We start from the raw sequence: 23,040 nt of genomic DNA on the forward strand, positions 1-23,040 counted from the left end.
TGAAATTTTGGAAGCACATTAGCTAGACACAAGATTCAGAGACTTATTGGATTCGTAAAGCAAGCCAGAAAGTGGGGAATACATAAAAGAGAGCCTGATTATTCAACAGAGGAAAAAAGCAGAATAGAGAGGCTTATTGTTCTTTGAAGGAATGGACAAGATATCATGAGGAGGAGGTGAGTTTGTTTGGGAATGTGTTGAACTTGCCATATTCTTCTGTAGGATCCTACCCGGTGATGAAACGGTGAGCTCAGCCCAGGGCTCTCAACTGGATATGTGGAGGTGGGAGTGAATGGAAAGCAGCAAGAGAGAGTAAGTACAAGGGGAACTCAAATCGTCCTTTGAGATCAGGAACTTATTTACTAAGAGTTGTGAAGAGCAAAAAAAATGAACTTCTTTTTAGACTGATCTTCAATCCTGGAATTCACACTGGTTATCACCATGGCCTTGAAACTTCCAGAGAAGACCCAGGAAGTCTCATTTCCTGGCTAGTTTCTGAGTAGGTGTTATCTCTCCCTCCTTCGTCTTTATTCTCATCCTCATGTGTGTGCCTTTGACCATATTGGTAAGTATATCACTGAACCCCTTACGAAGTTGTAACACCTTATGGTTTGGCAGAATTTCTCTCTGTTGGCTCATGCGGATAGTGGAATAGGTAAGAGGAAACACACATTACAGGTTTCACTGAAATTGGGTATTAGAGAAGTGTCACTCACAAAACTCTACAAGCTCTGGCGTGTGTGTGTGTGTGTGTGTGTGTGTGTGTGTGTGTGAAGTGCTGGGAGGATGTGAGGAAAAGTATCTAGGCTGTTCGATTGTGTGAAAGTTTCCAGAGTCATCATGTGGTTAATCTCTAACTTGTACCTGAAGAAACCAAAACACCAGTTACATTACCAGAATTTCCTCACAAGGAGGCGCTTTTCTTTTCTTTTATTTTTTCTGTTTGCTGCAAGGTACACAGAACACTGACAATTGTTTGTTAAGTTTCTGTAAGCATTCAGAAATATCTATCTATCGGGAGACATCAGATGAGATCCAAGTATCTGAGATTCTTCTGATGAATCAGCCATTTATCTCAGGAAATTCTGAAATAAATGACTGGTTCATACCCAATTACTCTGTTCAGGGAGCTTGCAGACATATGAATGGCATTTCTAGTGCATCTAGAACCAGAGAGAAGATTCTAACTGGTTGAATACTGTTTTCTCAGAGTTGACAGATCAAGAGGGGGGTGGAGTAATAGTTTTCTTGTAAGGAGCTTTTATATAATCTAGAATTTGAATTCACACTCTTTTTTTTTTTTTTTTTTTGGTATTTACATCTTGATTTGTTGACAGGGAAAGGGAGGTTTGATTATACAGTTTTAAGTCTCCCACCTTGATTGAATATTAAAAAAGGATTTCTGGGCTGGGTGCGATGGCTCACACCTGTAATCCCAGCACTTTGGGAAGCTGAGGCAGGTGGATCACAAGGTCTGGAGTTTGAGACCAGCCTGGCCAATATGGTGAAACCCCGTCTACACTAAAAATACAAAAATTAGCTGGGCATGGTGGTGGGCACCTGTGGTCCCAGCTACTCAGGAGGCTGAGGCAGAAGAATCGCTTGAACCCGGGAGGCAGAGGTTGTTGCAGTGAGCCAAGATCGTGCCACTACACCCCAGCCTGGCTACAGAGCAAGACTCCATCTCAAAAAATAATACATAATAATTAATTAAATTTAAAAAAGGATTCCTGAACTATACAACAAAGGGTTAAATAATCTTTTTTTCTTCAATTAAGTATGTCTTTGGAAAGCTCTACCTTTTGAGTCAGATTGATCACATGGCCTAAGGGATAGTGTCCGCCTCCACCTCACCGTGCAGCCAGAGGTCCTGCCCACCTGCACATTCTCCCAGGGTCTCACGTTGCGGCCACGTCCTCATTCCTCTTAGAGGTCCTTAATTTTTTTAAATTTGTTCTTTTCTTTTTCTTTCTTTCTTTCTTTTCTTTCTTTTTCTTCCTTTCTCTTTTTTCCTTTTTCTTTTTTTTTCTTTTCTTTTTTTTTTGAGATGGAGTCTCCCTCTGTCACCCAGGCTGCAGTGCAGTGGTGCAATCTTGGCTCACTGCAACCTCTGTCTCCTGGGTTCAAGCCTTTCTCCTGCCTCAGCCTCCCCAGTAGTAGCGATTACAGGTGCCTACCACTAATTTATGAAAGAGGTTCTTAATTTCTAATTTCTCCCTGGAGAAAAAAATTTAAAAGATGATCTTGTTGAAGTATACAAACCCAAAATAAAATACAGTTGAGTTTCCAAAATACATCAATAATGTACCTTAAAATGATTCACTGTGTCCTGGGCCAAAGTTAGGCACTGTTTGCTCGCAAAGAAGTACTTCAGTCTGTCATATGCCATTTGTTTTCATTGTTCCAAGATTTTTTGAAATCTCCATCCTATATTTCCTATAGCATTCTTATATTAAACTCCGAGTTTTTTCATCCTATCCATTTCTACCTTAACTACAGACTTCCTTAGAGAAGTCTACTGTGGGGAGCAGAAAAAAAAATTTCCATTTGGGCCTGAGCCCTAGCATAATACAGAAAAGCAGTGGTAATAATTCATGATATTCTTTCTCATGCTTTTACTATATTCCTTTGCAAATTTATTCCCATGATTGAAGCCTGCGAATAATTTTCTCCTGCCACAGTGGGCATAAGCGGCAAACAGACACTGTGGAACTGTACTTTGAAAACAAGAAAAGAGAGAGAAAAAAATGGCAATAGAACAGAAAAGTATCTGTTTCCCACACGAACAAAGTCTGGCTCCTCGGTACTACCTCTGAATCTTTCTTTAAAAAAGTAAACTGAAAACCAAGACATCTTAATCTGGGAAAGAATATCTTTTGGAACTTACTTTCGCCTTTGAAAATTCCCTAATCACTTCACAGGGAGAGAGGTGGCCTGACATTATAACAGAAACCAAGGATTTCCCAATTCTTGCTATATCCTTCAGCTCACACTTTCATTAGAGTTACTAAGGGTTTTGGATCTTTAAAATCTATCACAGGGCTTAGAACACAAAGTGGTGTTAACACGAAAGTTCCTGAAGATTTGGTGGTGGCTGATGAGGAGAGGGCTGTGTATTCTGGGATAATTACAAGGTCTTATCCTATTTAAACTGTTGCAGAGCAGAGACAAAGATACAAACTTCACAGTTTACATTAGAAGTTAGCACAGCTTCTATTGCAAAACTTGCAAAATTTTTATTAAAAAGAAAATGAAGGCCAGGCACGGTGGCTCACGCCTGTAATCCCAACACTTTAGGAGGCCAAGGCGGGGGGATCACAAGGTCAGGAGTTTGAGACCGGTCTGGCAAATATGGTGAAACCCCGTCTCTATTAAGAATACAAAAAAATTAGTCGGGCGCGGTGGTGCATCCATGTTGTCCCAGTTACTTGGGAAATTGAGATAGGAGAATCGCTTGAACCCGGAAAACGTAGGCTGTAGTGAGCCGAGATCGGCTGGGTGACAGAATGAGACTCTGTCTAAAGAAAAAAAAAAAAAAAAAGGAAAAAAGGAACATGAAAACTATATATCATATTCAATCATGAATAGTGATTCACAAAATATTAATAAATACCATATCACCAGAGAAGGAAGAAACAGAGTCAATAATTAGAACACAAAAATGATTCAGCAATAGAAATAGGTTTTTGCAATTATTTTTTCTATGTTAGAATAGAAAATTGTGGGGGAAAATACAGCATGTATTTATACAGTATACCCTTAACGCACGTCAAGTCACGTCATAATGCTTCTTAAATGTGCAAAAGAATCTCTCGTGGATCCTGTTAAACTGCTGCTTCTGGTTCCTAGGTCGGAGGTGAGGCCGAGGTTTCGCTCTTCTAACAGGCTCGCAGAGCCGGCAACTCTGGGGTTTCAGGTCCAACCAAGAGCTTGAAAAGCATCTCTACGATAGACGGCGCACCTGTCTTAGGTAAAATTACTTTTGCAGCGTCATCTAAGGGAAGTGAAATTCTCCGGCCAGAGAGAGTGAAGACAGAACAAAGCTGGAAATCAATCCGAGGACGCTGACATCTTCAGCAGCGCCTGCTTCCCAGTGAAGCTGTCTCGGCGGAGCTGTGACGCCTCTGCACTCACTGATGAAAATAACTTTCTCCATTTCCCCGTTTGGAAGCCGGCTCTGAGTTTCTCAGCGCTCAGCCCGCAATGGATCGTGGCTAACCAAGGACTAGAAGAGAAATAAAGGAAACTGTCGGAGAGCTTTTGTTTTTCTTTTATTAAATATTTCTATCCTTATCTTTTATTTGCTGCCTTTCAAAGAATACTACTGCAAAACAGTAATACTCCAAAGGTGAGTGAGCTCGTCGATTAGGTGACGCCGTGGAAGTTTTGGAGTCGGGAGCCGTCTTTGTCTTCCAGCTCCAACTTTTCCACCTTTTGCTTAGGCAAAGCTGAGTCGTGCCAAGGCTGCGGAGTAGAAATGGAACGGTCCTAATATTAATGGCAAAACCGTTGTGAAATAGGTTTACTTTCTCTTTAAACGAGGAAAAGAAGGTAAAACAATAAAAAAAAAAAAAAAAAAAAGGGGGGGGAGTTATAAAGGAAAAAATAAGCTGGAGGTGCCGGGGATTGAACCCGGGGCCTCGTGCATGCTAAGCACGCGCTCTACCACTGAGCTACACCCCCTTGCCAGGACTGCGCTCTCGGGATGTATTCAAGAGGGAGCCGCGCTGCAGACCCGCCAGCCGCGACCTCAGAGTCTGTTCAGCTGCGTGTGAAACGCGGAACTGAGGTTTCGCGTCCCGCTTTGCTGGCAGCTGCGCGAACTGCGTTCGACCCCCGAGGCGCCCTGGACGGTCCCGGGCTCTGCCTGCCCCTCAGTCCGGAGTCACTTCCCGGCGCCGCTGGAAGAGCCCGGGACGGAGCGTTTTCTCCCGCGTGTGGACTTCGCTCTTCCTTGTCCGCGGCTTTCAGGAGCCGCAGACGGCGCGGCACGTGGAGACCACGGCGGACGCGGGGGGCGCGGGCCGGCGGGAGGACGAGCGCGGGCCGCTGCGCGCGTGGCTGCGGGGCGAGGACACGGACCGCGCGCCCGGGCGCGCCCCTCTCGGGCAGGATCCGTCCCGGTCCCGCGGAAGCCGTTCCAAGGGCGGGTGCGCGCAGAACGGTGCCGAGGCCCCCCGCGCGCCTCCGCCAACGCCGCGAGAGCCACTCTAACGGGCAGCGAGAAAGGACGGGGGCCGAGGGGTGAATAACAACTAATTATCCAGTCCTGTCATCGGCCAGTCTCGGATTAGACCTACGTCAATCAAACGTGAATACTTAAAAAAAAAAGTCTGCAGAGGGTCGCGCGCCTCCCTCTCCGCCCGAGTGAAACATTTAGGAAAACGGACCACATCTTAAGCTACGAAGAAAAGCTCAGTAAGTTCCAAGGTCGAGAAATAGCCCAAATACCATTCTCTGACCGTCATGCAATAAAACTACAAACTGATAAAAAAATAAAACTGCCTTCCACCTGAAAAATGTAAAGCGTGGTATATATAAAACAACTCGGGTCAAGAAGGAAATACAAATTTTAATTACATAATTTATTGAAGAGGACGAAAGTGCAAATGTGACATAGAATCTGTGAGACAGAGCTAAAGCATTCATCAGAAGAAAAGTTATTCCCTCACATACCTACATCGATAACAACAGAAAACAACAAAAACAGCTTAAGATGCTAGAAAATGAACAACAAAATAAACCAAAAGAATGCAGAAGGAAGGGTTAATAAGGACAAATTCAGCCAATGGGTTAGAAACACAGTAGAACTAATAAACAAAAAAGCTGGAGATTTGAAAGTCAATAAAATAAGCAAACCTCTAGCCAACAAAGAAAGTAAGTGCAAATACACAAAATTTGAACTGGAGGAAATAATCATCAACCCAGAAGACCTTTTTTCAAAATCATTAGAGATAACATAACGCAACTAGCAAATGACTGGCAAACTTAGTGGATTTTGTAGATAAATGTAGCATACCCAAATTAACCCTTGTAGAGACAGAGAGTCTAACCAGTGGGAAAAAAAAAAAAAAAAAAGAGCTTTCCAGGCATACCCAATAAAAAGGGCACCAAGCTCAAATACTTCCATAAGGAAATTCTACCAAACTGTCAAATATCAAAAAACCACGATGCTACTTATTTAAAGCAAAAAAACCCTGCATTTTATAAAGTTAGTGTAACATTGATCACAATCATTTCAGTTTGAACTAAAAATGAAAACTACAGGTCAGTTTGACATATGAAATATATGAAATGTAATGCCTAAACCTTAAATAAAATTAACAGTAAACAGAATCCAGTAGCACATTTAAAACAATAATATAGAATGTCCAAGTGGGGTTTTTTCCAGGAATGTAAAGATCACTCAGTATTATGAAAGATATTAATAGAATCCATCATAGTTGGAACTGGAGGTCATTATGTTAAGTAAAATAAGCCAGAGGCAGAAAGATAAATTTCCCATCTTCTCAGTCATATGTGGGAGCTAACAAAATTGATATCATGGAGGTAGAGAGTACAATGATAGATATCGGGGTCAGGGAAGAATGTGTATGTTGGAGGTGGGTATGAAGAGAGATTTGTCAATGGGTACAAACATATAAAGATAGAAGATATAAAACAAAAAAAAAATAGAAGGTATAGGTTCTTTTTTTAAATTTTTGAGTTGGACTCTGGCTCTGTTGCCCAAGCTCAGTGCCATTGCACCACCCCAGCTCACTGCAACCTCCACCTCCCAGGTCCAAGTGATTCTCCTGCCTTAGTGTCCCGAGTAGCTGGGACTGTGGGCACCTGCCACCACAATCAGGCACTAATGTTGACAGTAGAGTAGCATGACTATAGTTAGCAACAGTGTATTGTATATTTCAAAACAGCTAGAAGAGAGAACCTGAAACCCAACACATAGATATGATAAATACTCCAACTGATGGACTCGATCATTACACATTCTATACATGTAACAAAATATCACTTGTACCCCATAAATACATAAAATATAATGTACCAATCCCATTTTAAAAAGAAAAAAATCTACCATGTTGGTAAATATAAAGAGAAACATTATACATGATTATCTCCATAAATATAGAAAAGTCATGTGACAAAAGCCAACATATATTTAATATTGTAATAGGTTGAACAGGCCCTTCAAAAATTAATGTGTACCCAGATACTCAGAATATTATCTTATTTAGAAATAGGGGTCTTTGTAGATGTAATTAGATAAAGTGAGATTGTGGTAGTGAGTTTGAAAAAAGAACTTGTCAGGATGACAGAGGCAAACTTTGGAATGATGCGGCTATAAGCCAAGGACTGCTGGGAGCCTCCAGAAATTAAGATGAGACAAAGATTGTTCTCTGAGACTTCAGGGGAAGCATGATTCTGCTGGCGACTTTATTTTGAATTTGTGGCCACCAGAACAGTAAAAGATTAAACTCTTGTTGTTTTAAGTCACCCAGTTTGTGGTAATTTGTTACAGCAGCCCTAGGAAACTAATACAAATATGCTAAAATCACTCCATAAAATATGAATTGAGCCAGGCAGCGTGGCTCATGCCTGTAATTCCAGCCCTTTGGGAGGCCATGGCAGACAGATCACTTGGGATCAGGAGTTCAAGACCAGCCTGGCCCAAATGGTGAAAACCCATCTCCACTTAAAAAAAAAAAAAAAAAAAAAAAAAAAAAAAAAAAAAGCCAGGTGGGGTGGCTCACGCCTATAATTCCAACACTTTGGGAGGCCAAGGCAGGCAGATCATAAGGTCAGTAGTTTAAGACTAACCTGGCCAATGTGAGACCCATCTCTACTAAAAATACAAAAATTAGCCAGCTGTGGTGGTGCAGGCCTGTAGTCCCAGCTACTCGGGGCTCTGAGGCAGAAGATTTACTTGAACCCAGGAGGCAGAGGTTGCAGTGAGCCAAGATCAAGCCACAGCACTCCAGCCTGGGTGATAAAGCAAGACTCTCTCCCAAAATAAATAGACAATAAATAAATAAATAATACAGACATATATATATATATATATATATATATATATATATATATATATGAATTGATGAACACTCCTAAATATGATTTAAAATGAATATACTTCAGGTGCAAAACCAGCATTTTAGTTAATTGGGAAATACTAGAGGCTCTGCTACTAAAGACAAGAGCAAAGTAAAGACGCTATAATTCCACTGCTATTTAATATCAGGTTGGAGGCAGTTGTCAAAGCAATTAACAAGGAAATGTAGTTTCAGGCGTAAGACTTGAAGAGAAGCTCTGGTGAGAACTTCCAATATTATATTGAATAGGAATGGTGAGAGAGGGCACTCTTGTCTAGTGCCAGTTTTCAAAGGGAATCCTTCCAGATTTTGCCCATTCAGTATGATATTGGCTGTGGGTTGTCATAGATAGTTTTTATTATTTTAGATATGTTCCATCGATACCTAGTTTATTGAGAGTTTTTAGCATAAAGGCCTGTTGAATTTTGTTGAAGGCCTTCTCTGCATCTATTGAGATAATCATGTTGTTTTTGTCTTTGGTTCTGTTTATGTGGTGAATTACGTTTATAGATTTGCATATGTTGAACCAGCCTTGCATCCCCAGAATGAAGCCCACTTGATCGTGATGGATAATCTTTTTGATGTGCTGTTGCATTGGGTTTTCCAGTATTTTACTAAAGATTTTTGTATCAATGTTCATCACGGATATTGGCCTGAAATCTGCTTTTTAAATTGTGAGCAATCTGGCAAGAAAAAGAAAACAAAGTATTCAGTTATGAAAAGAGGAAGTCAAATTGTCTCTATCTGCAGACAACATGATTATATATTTAGAAGACCCCATTGTCTCAGCCCAAAATCTTCTTAAGATGATAAGCAACTTCAGCAAAGTCTCAGGATACAAAATCAATGTGCAAAAATCACAAGCATTCCTATACACCAATAACAGACTTAAAGAGAGCCAAATCATGAGCGAACTCCCATTCACAATTGCTACAAAGAGAATAAAATACCTAGGAATACAACTAACAGAGGATGTGAAGGATCTCTTCAAGGAGAACTACAAACCACCACTCAAGGAAATAAGAGGGGACACAAACAGATGGAAAAACATTCCATGCTCATGGTTAAGAAGAATCAGTATCATGAAAACAGCCATACTACCCAAAGTAATTTAAAGATTCAATGCTATCCCCATCAAGTTACCATTCACCTTCTTCACAGAACTGGAAAAAACCACCTTAAACTTCATAGGGAACCAAAAAAGAGCCTGTATAGCCAAGCAATCCTAAGCAAAAAGAACAAAGCTGGAGGCATCACACTACCTGACTTCAAACTATACTATAAGGCTACAGTAATCAAAACAGCATGGTACTGGTATCAAAACAGAGATTAGACCAATGGAACAGAACAGAGGCCTCAGAAGTAATGCCACACACCTACAGCTATCTGATCTTTGACAAACCTGACAAAAACAAACAATAGGGAAAGGATTCCCTGTTTAATAAATGGTGTTCGGAAAACTGGCTCACCATGCACAGAAAGCTGAAACTGTACCCCTTCCTTACACCTTATACAAAAATTAACTCCAGGTGGATTAAAGATTTAAACATAAGAACTAACACCATAAAAACCCTAGAAGAAAACAAAGGCAATACCATTTAGGACATAGGCGTGGGCAAGGACTTCATGACTAAAACACAAAGAGCATTGGCAACAAAAGCCAAAATAGACAAATGGGATCTAATGACACTTAAGAGTTTCTACACAGCAAAAGAAACAATCATTAGAGTGAACCAGCAACCAACAGAATGGGAAAAAAATTTTGCAGTCTACCCATCTGACAAAGGGCTGATATCCAGAATCCGCAAAGAACTAAAACAAATGTACAAGAAGAAAACAACCACATCAAAAAGTGGGTGAAGGATATGAACAGGCACTTTTCAAAAGAAGACATTTATGTAGCCAAGAAACATATGAGAAAATGCTCCTCATCACTGTCATGAGAGAAATGCAAATCAAAACCACATTGAGATACCATCTCACACCAGTTAGAATGGCAATCATTAAAAAAATCTGCAGACAGGCCGGGTGAGGTGGCTCAAGCCTGTAATCCCAGCACTTTGGGAGGCCGAGGCGGGTGGATCACGAGGTCAAGAGATCAAGACCATCCTGGTCAACATGGTGAAACCCCGTCTCAACTAAAAATACAAAACATTAGCTGGGCATGGTGGCATGTGCCTGTAATCCCAGCTACTCAGGAGGCTGAGGCAGGAGAATTGCCTGAACCCAGGAGGCAGAGGTTGTGGTAAGCCAAGATCGCGCCATTGCACTCCAGGCTGGGTAACAAGAGCGAAACTCCGTCTCAAAAAAAAAAAAAAAAAAAAAATCTGCAGACAACAGATGCTAGAGATAATGTGGACAAATAGGAACATTTTACACTGTTGGTGGGAGTGTAAATTAGTTCAACCATTGTGGAATACAGTGTGGTGATTCCTCAAGGATCTGGAAATAGAAATACCATTTGACCCAGCAATCCCATTACTGGGTAGACATCCAAAGGACTATAAATCATTTTATTATAAAGACACATGCACACGTATGTTTACTGTGGCACTGTTTACAATAGCAAAGACTGGGAACTAACCCGAATGCCCATCAGTGATAGACTGGATAAAGAAAATATGGCACATATACACCATGGAATACTATGAAGGCATATAAGGATGAGTTCATGTTCTTTGCAGTGACATGAATGAATCTGGAAACCATCATTCTCAGCAAACTGACACAAGAAAAGTGGATCAAACACAGCATGTTCTCAGTCATAAATGGGTGTTGAACAATAAGAACACATGAACACAGGAAAGGGAATATCACACACTGGGGTCTGTTGGAGGGTGGGGGGCTAGGGAAGCGATAGCAGAGGGTGGAGAGGTTGGAGGGATAACATTAGGAGAAATACCTAATGTAGGTGATGGGGGGATGGAGGCAGCAAACCACCATGGCATGTGTATACCTATGTAACAATCCTGCAAGATCTGCACTTGTACCCAAAACTTAAAGTATAATAATAAAAAAGAATTGAAGAGAAGCAGAGAAGCTGTGTTTTGATTCAGTGTTATGATTATATATCTAAAAAATCTGAAATAATAATGAAAATCTCTCCACATGTTGTCAAAGGAAAAAAAAAAAGTCAGGAGACAACAGATGCTGGAAAGGATGTGGAGAAATAGGAATGCTTTTATACTGTTGGTGGAAGTATAAATTAGTTCAACCATTGTGGAAGACAGTGTGGCAATTCCTCAAGGATCTAGAACTAGAAATATCCTTTGACCTAGCAATCCTATTACTGGGCATATACCCAAAAGATTATAAATGATTCTATTACAAAAACACAAGCACACGTATGTTTATTGTGGCACCATTCACAATAGCAAAGACTTGGAACCCACCCAATTGCCCATCAGTGATAGACTGGATAAAGAAAATGTGGCACATATACACCATGGAATACTATGCAGTCATAAAAAATGATGAGTTCACATCCTTTGCAGGGACGTGGATGAAGCTAGAAACCATCATTCTCAGCAAACTGACACAAGAACAGTGGACCAAGCCTGGCGCGGTGGCTCAAGCCTGTAATCCCAGCACTTTGGGAGGCTGAGGCGGGTGGATCACGAGGTCAAGAGATTGAGACCATCCCGGTCAACATGGTGAAACCCCGTCTCTACTAAAAATACAAAAAATTAGCTGGGCATGGTGGCGCATGCCTGTAATCCCAGCTACTCAGGAGGCTGAGGCAGGAGAGTTGCCTGAACCCAGGAGGCGGGGGTTGCGGTGAGCCGAGATCGCGCCATTGCACTCCAGCCTGGGTAACAAGAGCGAAACTCCGTCTCAAAAAAAAAAAAAAAAAAAAAAAAAAAGAACAGTGGACCAACAAACACAGCAAGTTCTCACTCATAATTGGGAGTTGAACAATGGGAACACATGTACCCAGGGAGGGGAACATCACAAACTGGGGTCTGTCAGGGGGCTGGGGGTAGGGTGTGGGAGGGATAGCATTAGGAGAAATACTTAATGTAGGTGATGGGGTGATGGATGCAGCATACCACCATGGCACAGGTATACCTATGTAACAAACCAGCACATTCTGCACGTGTACCCCAGAACTTAAAGTATTTTTTAAAAAAAGAAAAGAGCCGGGCGCGGTGGCTCAAGCCTGTAATCCCAGCACTTTGGGAGGCCGAGGCGGGTGGATCACGAGGTCGAGAGATCGAGATCATCCTGGTCAACATGGTGAAACCCCGTCTCTACTAAAAATACAAAAAAAAATTAGCTGGGCATGGTGGCGCGTGCCTGTAACCCCAGCTACTCAGGAGGCTGAGGCAGGAGAATTGCCTGAACCCAGGAGGCAGAGGTTGCGGTGAGCCGAGATCGCGCCATTGCACTCCAGCCTGGGTAACAAGAGCGAAACTCCATCTCAAAAACAAACAAACAAACAAAAAGCAAGTTCCAACTATGTGCTGTCTACAGGACTCACTTTAGATCTAAAGTCACACATAGACTAAAAGTGAAAGGACGAGAAAAGACATTCCATGTAAACAGGAACTTAAGGAGAGCAGGAGAGGCCATACTTATATCAACAAAATAGACTTTAAGGCAAAAGCTGACACAAGAGATGAAGCAAGAAATGATAAAAGGGTCAACTCACCAAGAATCTATAATAATTACCAATACATATGTGTACCCAAAATTAGGGCTTCTAAAGATATGAAGAAAACATCAACAGAACTTAAAGGAGAAATAAGCAACAAGGCAATCACGACAGAATATTTCAGTGCCCCACTTCCATTTGTGGATTGAACAACCAGACAGAATATCATAAAAAAACAGAGGACTGAACACCATACACCAATTGGACCTAATAGACGTACACAGAATACTCCACCCAGTAACAGCACAGTACACATTCTTCTTAGATGCACATGAAACATTCTCCAAAATAGATTACATGCTGCAAAAACAAGTTTTAATAAATTTAAGAAGATTGAAATAATACAAAGAATCTTCCTAGACAACAATAAAATAAACTAGAAATCAAAAGCAGTAGAAAAACAGGAAAACATATGAATATATGAAAAGTAAACAATTTCACTGTTAAATAATCAATGAATTAAAGAAGAAATTACAGGGCTATTTAGAAAATATCTGGAGACAAGTGAAAAGAAAAACACAACATACAAAGCTTACAGAACGCAACAGAAGCAGCAGGGAGAGGAACGTTTGCAGCAGTCAGTGCTACCATTAAAACAGAAGAGACATCAAATCAACAACCAAACTTTATACCTGAAGAAACTAGAGAGAGTCCAGGCACAGTGGCTCACACCTGTAATCCCAGCACTTTGGGAGGCTGAGGCAGGCTGATCACTTGAGGGTCAGAGGTTCAAGACCAGCCTGGCCAACATGGTGAAAACCCATCTCTACTAAAACTACTCTACTAAAACTACAAAAATTAGCTAGGTGTGGTGGTGTGTACCTGTAATCTCAGCTAAATTGGGAGACTGAGGCACAAGAATTGCTTGAACTTGGGAGGTGGAGATTTCAGTGAGCCAAGGTTGTGCCACTGCACTCTAGCCTGGGTGACAGTGAGACTCTGTCCCAAAAAACAAAAAACAAAAGAAAACAAAAAAAAGAATGAAAGAAACTAGAAAGAGAAGAAACAAACTAAAGTAAAAGACAGCAGAAGAAATAAAACTGTAAAGATTAGGGCAGAGACAAAATAGAGAAAAGAAAAAAAAATTATTGAGTTTGTTTTTTAGGGAAAAAAAGTCAGCAAATTAACAAACCCTTAGCTAGACTAAGAAAAAAAGAGAGAGGATTCAAATAATAAAAATGAGAAATGAAAGAGGGAACATTACTATTGTCACAGAAATAAAAACAATTATCGGACAACTATTGCTTTAGTCCATTTTCACACTGCTGATAAAGACATACCAGAGATGGGGCAGTTCACAAAAGAAGAGCTTTAATTGGACTTCCAGTTCCACGTGGCTGGGGAAGTCTTACAATCATGGTGGGAGGGAAGAGGAGCAAGTCCCGTCTTACGTGGAGGGCAGCGGACAAAGAAAGAATGAGGAAGATGCAAAAGCAGAACCCCTGATGAAACCATCAGGTCTTATGAGACTTATTCACTACCAGAAAAACAGTATGGGGGAGACCACCCCCATGATTCAATTCTCTCCCACTGGGTCTTTCCCACAACATGTGGGAATTATGGGAGTACAATTCCAGATGAGATTTGGGAGGGGACACAGAGCCAAACCATATCAACTGTGAACAATTATATGCCAACAAATTGAATAACATAGAAGAAACAGATAAATTGCTAGGAACATATGACCTACCAAGACTGAATCAGGAAGAAGTAAATTATCTAAACAGATCCATAACTAATAAGGAAATTGAATTTGAAATCCAAATCCTCATGACAAAGAAAAATCCAGGACCAGAAGGTTTCATGGTTGAATTCCACCAAGCATTTAAGAATTAACATGAATCTTTCTCAAACTTTTCCAAAAATGGAAGATGTGGGAACATTCTCAAACAAATTTTATGAGGCCAGCATTATCCTGATACCAAAGCCAGACAAGAACTCTGTAAGAAAAGAAAATTACAGGCCAGTATCTCCGATAAACACTGATGCATAAATTCTTAACAACATACTAGTAAGCCAAATTCAACATCACATTAGAAGGATTATACACTATGACCAAGTGGTATTTATAGCTGAGATGCAAAGATTGTTCAATATACAACAATCAATGCATTTTTTTTTTTAAGATGGGGTTTCACCATGATGGCCAGGCTGGTCTTGAGCTCCTGACCTCAGGTGATCCACCCACCTTGGCCTCCCAAAGTGCTAGGATTACAGGCATGAGCCACCACGACCAGCCCAATCAATGCATATTATTAATTAATCCATATTAATAAAATTAAAGACAATAATCACATAGACATCTCAATTGACATAGAGAAAGGACTCAACAAAAGTCAGCACACTTTTATGAAAAAAAGACTCAGCAACTAGGAATAGAATGAAACTGCCTCAACTTAATAAAAGCCATACATGAAAAGCCTACAGGTAATATACTCAGTGGCCTTAAGCTTTTCCTCTAAGATCTAGAACAAGGCAAGGATGCTTACTCTCACCACTACTGTTCAATATAGCACTAAAAGTCCTAGTCAGAGCAATCAACAAGAAAAAGAGGTCCAGTGCGGTGATGACCGCCTGGAAACCCAGCACTTTGGGAGGCTGAGGAGCTACATTGCTTGAGCCCAGGAGTTCAAGACCAGCCTAGGCAACATGGTAAAACCCCATCTCCACACACACAAAAATACAAAAACTAGCCATGCATGATGGTGCGCACCTGTAATCCCAGCTACTTGGGAGGCTGAGGCAGGGTTCACTTGAACGTGGGAGGCAGAGCTTGCACTGAGCTGAGATCACACCGTTGCACTCCAGCATGAGCAACATAGCCAGACCCCATCTTGAAAGAAACGGAAGGAAAGAATTAACAAAAGCCATCCAAATTAGAAAAGAAAACTAAAATTATCTGTTTACAGATGACATGATCTTATATATGGAAACCCTGAAGACCTTCCCACACACACAAAAAAAAAAACTGTTACAACTAATAAACAATTTTAGAAAAGTAGCAGGGTATAAAAGGAACACACAAAAGTCAGTTGCATTTCTACAAGCTAACAATGAAGCTGAAAAGAAAAATAAGAAAACAATCCCATTTACTATAGCACCAAGAATAATGAAATATTTAGGCATAAACTGAACCAAGGAGGTAAAAGACTTGTATAGGAAAAACTACAAACATTGCTAAAAGAAATCCGAGAAGATTCAAATAAATGGAAAGGCATCCTATGCTTGTGGAGTGGAAGACTTTAATACTGTGAATATACTAAAAGAAATCCGAGAAGATACAAATAAATGGAAAGGCATCCTGTGCTCATGGAGTGGAAGACTTTAATACTGTGAATACGTGCAGTGTCCTTTCATGGCAGGAATGCTGCACTTACCTCCCTAAGGAAAGTCTAGTAGCTAAACATAGTCCAGGGGAGAGGATTAGAGACATACTGAGATGGAGAAAGAAGTGTTTTCGGATTCATTACTGTTTGCAAGCTATAATGAGGCAAAGATTATACGAGAAAGAATATGTAAAAGTAGAAATTCTAAAACAGTCCTGTTAGGATCTGGGATAGAGGGGTGTGTGCTGACTGCTTTTTTTCAGAGGCAAAGGTGTGGTGAGGTCGGCTGAGGTGGCTCCACCTGTGGTCCCAGGTACTCAGGAAGCTACAGTGGAAGGATCCCTTGAGCCCAGAACTTGGAGGCTGTAGTGAGCTAAGATCACACCACCGCACTCCAACCTGGGCAATAGCACGAGGCCTCTTCTCTTCAAACAAACATACAACAAAACAGTAACATAAAAAGCAAAAGGGCAGAAAGGTCTGGTGAAGTAAAACGTGAGTATTTTTAAGAGTTGGTGAAGAAGGCTGACATGATCGGAATTGTCTATTGATATTGGTGCACTGATTAGCCCTTCTTGATCCCTTTATCAGAGAAAAATACAAAATCATTCCATGTATTGACTGATACTTCCCCTCAGGGAACTCTGATTTTTTGATGGTTCATATCTTTAAAAATTCATCAAGGTATCAGTGCTGTTTCTCAATTAAAAATAAAACAAATTCGGCCGGGTGCGGTGGCTCAAGCCTGTAATCCCAGCACTTTGGGAGGCCGAGGTGGGTGGATCACGAGGTCGAGAGATGGAGACCATCCTGGTCGACATGGTGAAATCTCATCTCTACTAAAAATACAAAAAATTAGCTGGGCATCGTGGCGCGTGACTGTAATCCCAGCTACTCAGGAGGCTGAGGCAGGAGAATTGCCTGAACCCAGGTGGCGGAGGCTGCGGTGAGCCGAGATCGCGCCATTGCACTCCAGTCTGGGTAACAAGAGCGAAACTCCATCTCAAAAAAATAAATAAATAAATAAAATAAAACAAATTCAAGGTATACTTTTGTACTGGAGATACCATAACTTCTTAATTTTCTGTAATGGCAACAATCCCTTTGCTAACACCTACCCAGACGACTGGACTAACAGAGTTATCCCTAGATCAACCTCAGGGATCTGATATGAGAAATCAGTCGTTAGGCCATTTCATCACTGTGTGAACATCTTAGAAACTATTTAACACAAACCTAGATGGTAGAGCCTACCCCATACCTATTGCTCCTAGGCTGCAAACCACCACAGCATGTTACTGTATGAATACTGTAGGACAGTGGAACAGACAGGTAAGTATTTGTGTATTTAAACACAGAAAACGTACAGTAAAACTACGGTATTACAGTCTTACAAAACCACAGTCGTGTATGTGGTCAGCTGTTGATGGAAAGGCCTTTGTGTGAAAGCGCAACTGTAGTTCCAATTTGAGCATGATGAATCTTGGTGAAGATTTAAGAGTTAACCTGTGGCCGGGCTCGGTGGCTCAAGCCTGTAATCCCAGCACTTTGGGAGGCCGAGGGGGGTGGATCACGAGGTCGAGAGATCGAGACCATCTTGGTCAACATAGTGAAACCCCGTCTCTACTAAAAATACAAAAAACTAGCTGGGCATGGTGGCGCGTGCCTGTAATCCCAGCTACTTAGGAGGCTGAGGCAGGAGAATTGCCTGAACCCAGGAGGCGGAGGTTGCGGTGAGCCGAGATCGCGCCATTGCACTCCAGCCTGGGTAACAAGAGCGAAACTCCGTCTCAAAAAAAAAAAAAGAGTTAACCTGTGTACAAGCATACATGTGACTTTAGCTTGTTCATATACATATGGCTTCAGGTTGTTCATATATATTATTATATGCTATTATAAGGTATTTTAAACTGCCATGAGCACTACAATAAAACATGGGAAAATGTTAATGATTTATCAGAGGAAAATAACTCAGTTGTGTATATTCAAGCCCATTCTAAAGTTAGAACTTTCGAGGCTAGAGCAACTGCCCTAGACAACTACTATAGGTATTGTAAAAACAGTTTCTCTGTGTTTAAAAAACCCAGACGGGCATATTCAAAAACAAGAATCTACCATACGGAAAGATAGTGACCATCTCAAAACTCTCAGAAGGCAAAGGACCTTGGTCTTCCCAAAACAGCCATTGGGTGGCGCCTCAGTCATTCTCCAGAACTCGGATGTGCTGAACACTTGAAAGCACCCATAAATAAGGGAAAGAACAAATTCACTCCAAATTTTCAAAATTATTCTTAGAAAATTTTCCTCAAGAAGCTCTATGGGTGCCTGAATCTTCTTTATGTTTAGTCAAACCCTACAAAAAACTACAGCTATAGCAAGCTTTCCGGTTTTCACCTCAAGTACCATTTGGGCATTTACAAATAGATTTTATTCCGTTGTCCAAAATTTTTAAAAATGGAACATGTTTCAACAATATCTTCAAAAGTAAAATTGTGTAATTTTTGGTCAGACTGCAGCTTTCCCTTCTAAAAGATTAATACTTTAAGTTAGTGTTGTCAAACAGGGCTTTTTACAATGATGAAAATGTTCTATATCTGTGCCATCCACTTGGTAGGTATGACATGCCACATGTGGCTACTGAGCATTTGAAAGAGGAACAGTACAGCAGCTCTGTTATCAAAACATAATCGCAAGTATCATTCAAAGCTTGCAGATTTTGTTTTCCTACCTGGGAAATACAAAATGTCTGGCAATGTTAATGGACACAGAAATCCACTTCAGTAGTGAAATTCTTAAGGTTCTCCCATTAAAACATATACTTTTGGTTCTTATTCTCAAAATCTGAGAAAGCAGCACAAATTTATGGTCTTCTTTAAAGCAGCATTTGAAAACACCATTGGAAAAGAGATCTGACCTAACCAATTCCATCTCGCTTCTAACTCCCAAGCTGTCGTTGTTCATTCCTGGTTGTAGGCTGACCTAACTTTGGCAGGAACTTAGCTGATAGTTTAGCTTTGAAACAAAGACAATAGCAGCCCTTTCCTAAAGAAACCTGCTTCCTGCCTGCAGGACTAGACTGCTTTTGTAGACTAACAAATCAGCCACAAGATTAGAAAACTTGGCTTAGGAGTCTTGCAGCTGGAGGCGGCAAGACTCTAAACCTCCCCAGATTGCTCCTGGGGATTGCGTCACTATTGTAAAACCTAAGATCAGTGCTTGAGGTATTTGCAGACCCCGCACTCTGTGGACTGGCTGGCACCACCAATCACGATAAACCGGCTCAGCTGGTCTTGTGGCCCCTTCCAGGAACTCAGTCAAGGCAGGAGGACAGCTTCCACTTCCTGTGATTTCATCTCCTACCCAACCAATCAACATTCCCAACTCACTGGTCCCCTACCCGCCAAATTATCCTTAAAAACGCCAGTCCACTTGGGGAGAGTGATTTGAGTAATAAAACGGGTTTTCCCCGCACGGCCGGCTCTGCCTGCCGCTGTCTTGATAAATTGTCCTGTCTTGGCAGCAGGCAAGCTAAACCCATTAGGCGGTTACACGTTTACAAATTTTCAGAGCTTTCCTTAAACTAAAACTTTACCGTCAGCCCTACAGTAATATGATCTATGCTACAAAACTCGCCATAAAACCTTGCTACATAACACTGCTGTGGAGATGTATAAAGCATCCGCGCAGGAGGCAGTAGGCAGCCGTGGGCCCAGCCGGAACGGCGTGATCCTTAAGCCCCACTTCCCCCAGGACTGGCAGCGGCGCGTGGCCACGTGGTTCACCCAGCCTGCGCTGAAGATCCGCAGACTCAAGGCCCGCGCAAGCCAAAGGCGCGCTGCATCGCCCGCGCGGCCCGCGTTGAGACCCCTCTGGCTCCTCACGCGGTGCCCCCCTGTGCGGTATCAAACCAAGGTGTGCGCCCGCCGCGGCTTCAGCCCGGAGGAGCTCAGGGTGACGGACATTCACAAGAAGGTGGCTGGGATCACTGACATCTCTGTAGATTGTGGACTCGAGAGGGCAGCACAAGTCCACCGAGCCCCTGCAGGCCAATGTGCGGCGGCTCAAGGAGCACTTCTCCAAACGCACCCTCTTTCCCAGGAAGCCCTCGGCCCCCAAGAAGGGAGACAGTTCTGCTGAAGAACTGAAACTGGTCACCCAGCTGACAGGACCGGTCATGCCCATCCGGAATTTCTGTAAGAAGGAGAAAGCCCGGCCGGGCGCGGTGGCTCACGCCTGTGATCCCAGCACTTTGGGAAGCCGAGGTGGGTGGATCAATTTGGTTCAGGAGTTCAAAACCAGACTGGCCAACATGGTGAAACCCCGTCTCTACTAAAAAATACAAAAATTAACTGGGCATGGTGGCTCGTGCCTGTAATCCCAGCTACTTGGGAGGCTGAGGTAGGAGAATTGCTTGAACCGGACCCGGGAGGCGAAGGTTGCCGCAGTGAGCCGAGATGCCGCAACTACACTCCAGCCTGGGCGACAGAGCGAGACTCCATCTCAAAAAAAAAAAAAAAAGAAAAAGAAAGAAAAAGAAAAGAAACGAAAGGAAAAAAAGAAGGAGGAGGAGGAGGAGGAGAAAGCCTGAGCTACCACTGAGAAGTAGAGGACTTTCAAAGCTTTCCCTAGTCTCAGCAGGGCCGGTGCCAACACCTGGCTCTTTGACATACGGGCAAAAAGAGCCAAGGAAGCTGCAAAACAGGATGTTGAAAAGAAAAAATAAAGCCCGCTTAGGGTCTTGTAATAGATAAATTTTAAAAAGAAATCTATGAAGTTTAGACTGATTCTTTCTCTGACATTCTACCTCGTTACACTCTAATTTTGCAGGAATTATCAAAATCTAATGTCAGTCCTGTCCAGCAGGTCTCAACTGCATTTCCAAATCAGATACATCCGCGGGTCAGGAAACGGTATTTTGGAAAAGACAGCATGAAAGATTAACCTTAGAATCGCACTGGAAAGGACCATTGTGGGTTTGTCAAGCACAAATATGCCCTTGCACTTACGGCACACGCCCAGTATCACACGTAATCCTGGGCAATGGCTGCTTATGCCCTGGGCCCTTTCCTGGCAGTAAATGTCCCTTTAGGCATGGAGTCTATACTCTACTTACCTGAGCTCCCAGGATTCACTACCGAAACAACCCTGATCCTCCATTCTGCACAGGGCTCTTCGCTGATCCATCCTTTTGAGGGCAGACCATGCCATTAATACTTGTGCCTCAAGGCCTGAGAGGTGGCACAGGAGTGGCTCTTTGCCAAGGGCTTGTATGAAGCTTGTATGATTTTGTTACAGTCGGTGGCACAGGTGTGAGCAGGGCAGGAGGGGGCTCTCCACACACACACGCACCAGAAGTAAAGGGTCAGGCGGTTGTTAACGATTTTTCTGAAGTAAAAATTGCTCACAGCTGGTGCCACAGAAAGGCCGTTTCTTAATAGATAGAAAACACCTGACACTGGGCGCCAGTCACTGCTTAGTAAGATCTCAGCAACGGGGAGAAGTAACAAAAGATCCAGGAAGTATGCCAGCGTTTACCTCCCCAGTCCGAGACGTCAAGCCATACCCCTGGTCCTTCAAGTCGCCCGCTTGGCCCTCTTCCCATGTATTTGCCTTCCTTTCATTGCCGCTATCAATCTTTTTAACAAACGTTCACTCCTGCTGTTAAGGCTTGCCTCTGGCCCTCCTTCTGCCTATGCCCCTCAATGGAATTCTTTCTTTCTCCTGAAGGGGCAAGAATTAAGGTTGCTGCAGACTCCTTCCAGATAACTGCCGGTGAAGAAGGAGACCCAGGCGTCTGAGATCAACTTCCCTTTGACTGTCACACTGCATTTCAATACGAGAAAAGGCTGACCGGCTAGCGCCTCCGATTTCACCTTCCTGTAGGTGGCAGGCTTGGTCTTGGGGAAACTCTCCCAAAGGCACTATTGTTACTTAAAACAATATCAAACCAGAAACCTTTTCACTTGTGAGTCCTAAAACTGTAAACCAGAACCTTTTCATATGTGACTCCTGAAGCTGTAAACCAAAACTTTATCACATATGAGTCCTAAAATCCGGGACATTTTTTCCATCCTCTGGGTCTGTCCTTTGATCAAGGAAGAGCTCAAGAAAGAAGGGATCTAAAGAAAATACCTGTAGTTTCGCATTTGTTTTTGGTCTTTTTCTTTCTTGCTTGCTCTTCGATAATACTGGGAAATGTAACCAATGTGATTAGGCTTGTTAGCTTGGTGACTTGCTTGTTTTTCGGCTTTTGGAATTCTGAGCCAGTCTGTGCTTCCCGGGCGTCTTTCGTCTGGTCTTTTATCTCTTAACCCAGACACCCAGAGTGATGTCAAAGCCTTAGGGCAGAAATGAATCCATATTAAAAGCAAAACAGAGTTTGTTTTCCTAGTTTTCCATGTGAATTAGAAGAACTGATAGAGAATGGAAGTGCCACAAAAACAAAAAACGAAACAAAACCGAGGCGAGTCGTGGACACGGCGGACGTAGTCTTGCAAACAATGCCACAACCAGGAGGGCGGTGGAAAAAGTGGAGGTGCCGGGGATTGAACCCGGGGCCTCGTGCATGCTAAGCACGCGCTCTACCACTGAGCTACACCCCCTTACGACTTCCCTTGGCCAAAATATTTCTATGGCCTGTCAGGATTTCCGGTTGTGCCAAGCAGCACATTAAGTCGAACTGCGTTTTGAATTCGCTGTACTGGATATTGTCTCCTGGCAACGCTGAGACAAGGAAAAAGGATGTTGAAAGTTCCGGCTGGGCCCGGGATCTCCCGTCGCAGCTCAGCCCGGGACGCCCGCTCGACAGCGGCCCGCGGGACTGCGAGCAGCCCGGCCGCCCCCGGGGAAGGTCTGCGATGGGGCCGTCTCTGCTTGGAACCGTTGCCGCGAAACCGCGAGCAGAACGCAGCAGGAGAAACAGAAACCCCGGAACGCCGCCGCTGGAACGCAGGTCCACGTGGGGAAACGACAG

At 42.6% G+C, this 23,040-nt stretch overlaps 2 non-coding genes and 1 pseudogene across 2 annotated transcripts; 1 reads left to right on the plus strand and 2 right to left on the minus strand.

The window, feature by feature from the left end:
- Window positions 1–4,611: 4,611 nt before the first annotated feature.
- TRNAA-AGC (transfer RNA alanine (anticodon AGC)) lies at window positions 4,612–4,683 on the minus strand. Its single transcript has one exon. It is a non-coding gene; the product is annotated as a tRNA-Ala (tRNA).
- A 15,050-nt stretch (window positions 4,684–19,733) lies between these two features.
- On the plus strand, window positions 19,734–20,790 carry LOC104650412 (large ribosomal subunit protein eL13 pseudogene; annotated as a pseudogene).
- Window positions 20,791–22,597: 1,807 nt separating this feature from the next.
- TRNAA-AGC (transfer RNA alanine (anticodon AGC)) lies at window positions 22,598–22,669 on the minus strand. Its single transcript has one exon. It is a non-coding gene; the product is annotated as a tRNA-Ala (tRNA).
- Window positions 22,670–23,040: the final 371 nt, after the last annotated feature.

Source organism: Saimiri boliviensis, chromosome 4, assembly GCF_048565385.1.
Source record: "Saimiri boliviensis isolate mSaiBol1 chromosome 4, mSaiBol1.pri, whole genome shotgun sequence".
NCBI lineage: Eukaryota > Metazoa > Chordata > Mammalia > Primates > Cebidae > Saimiri > Saimiri boliviensis.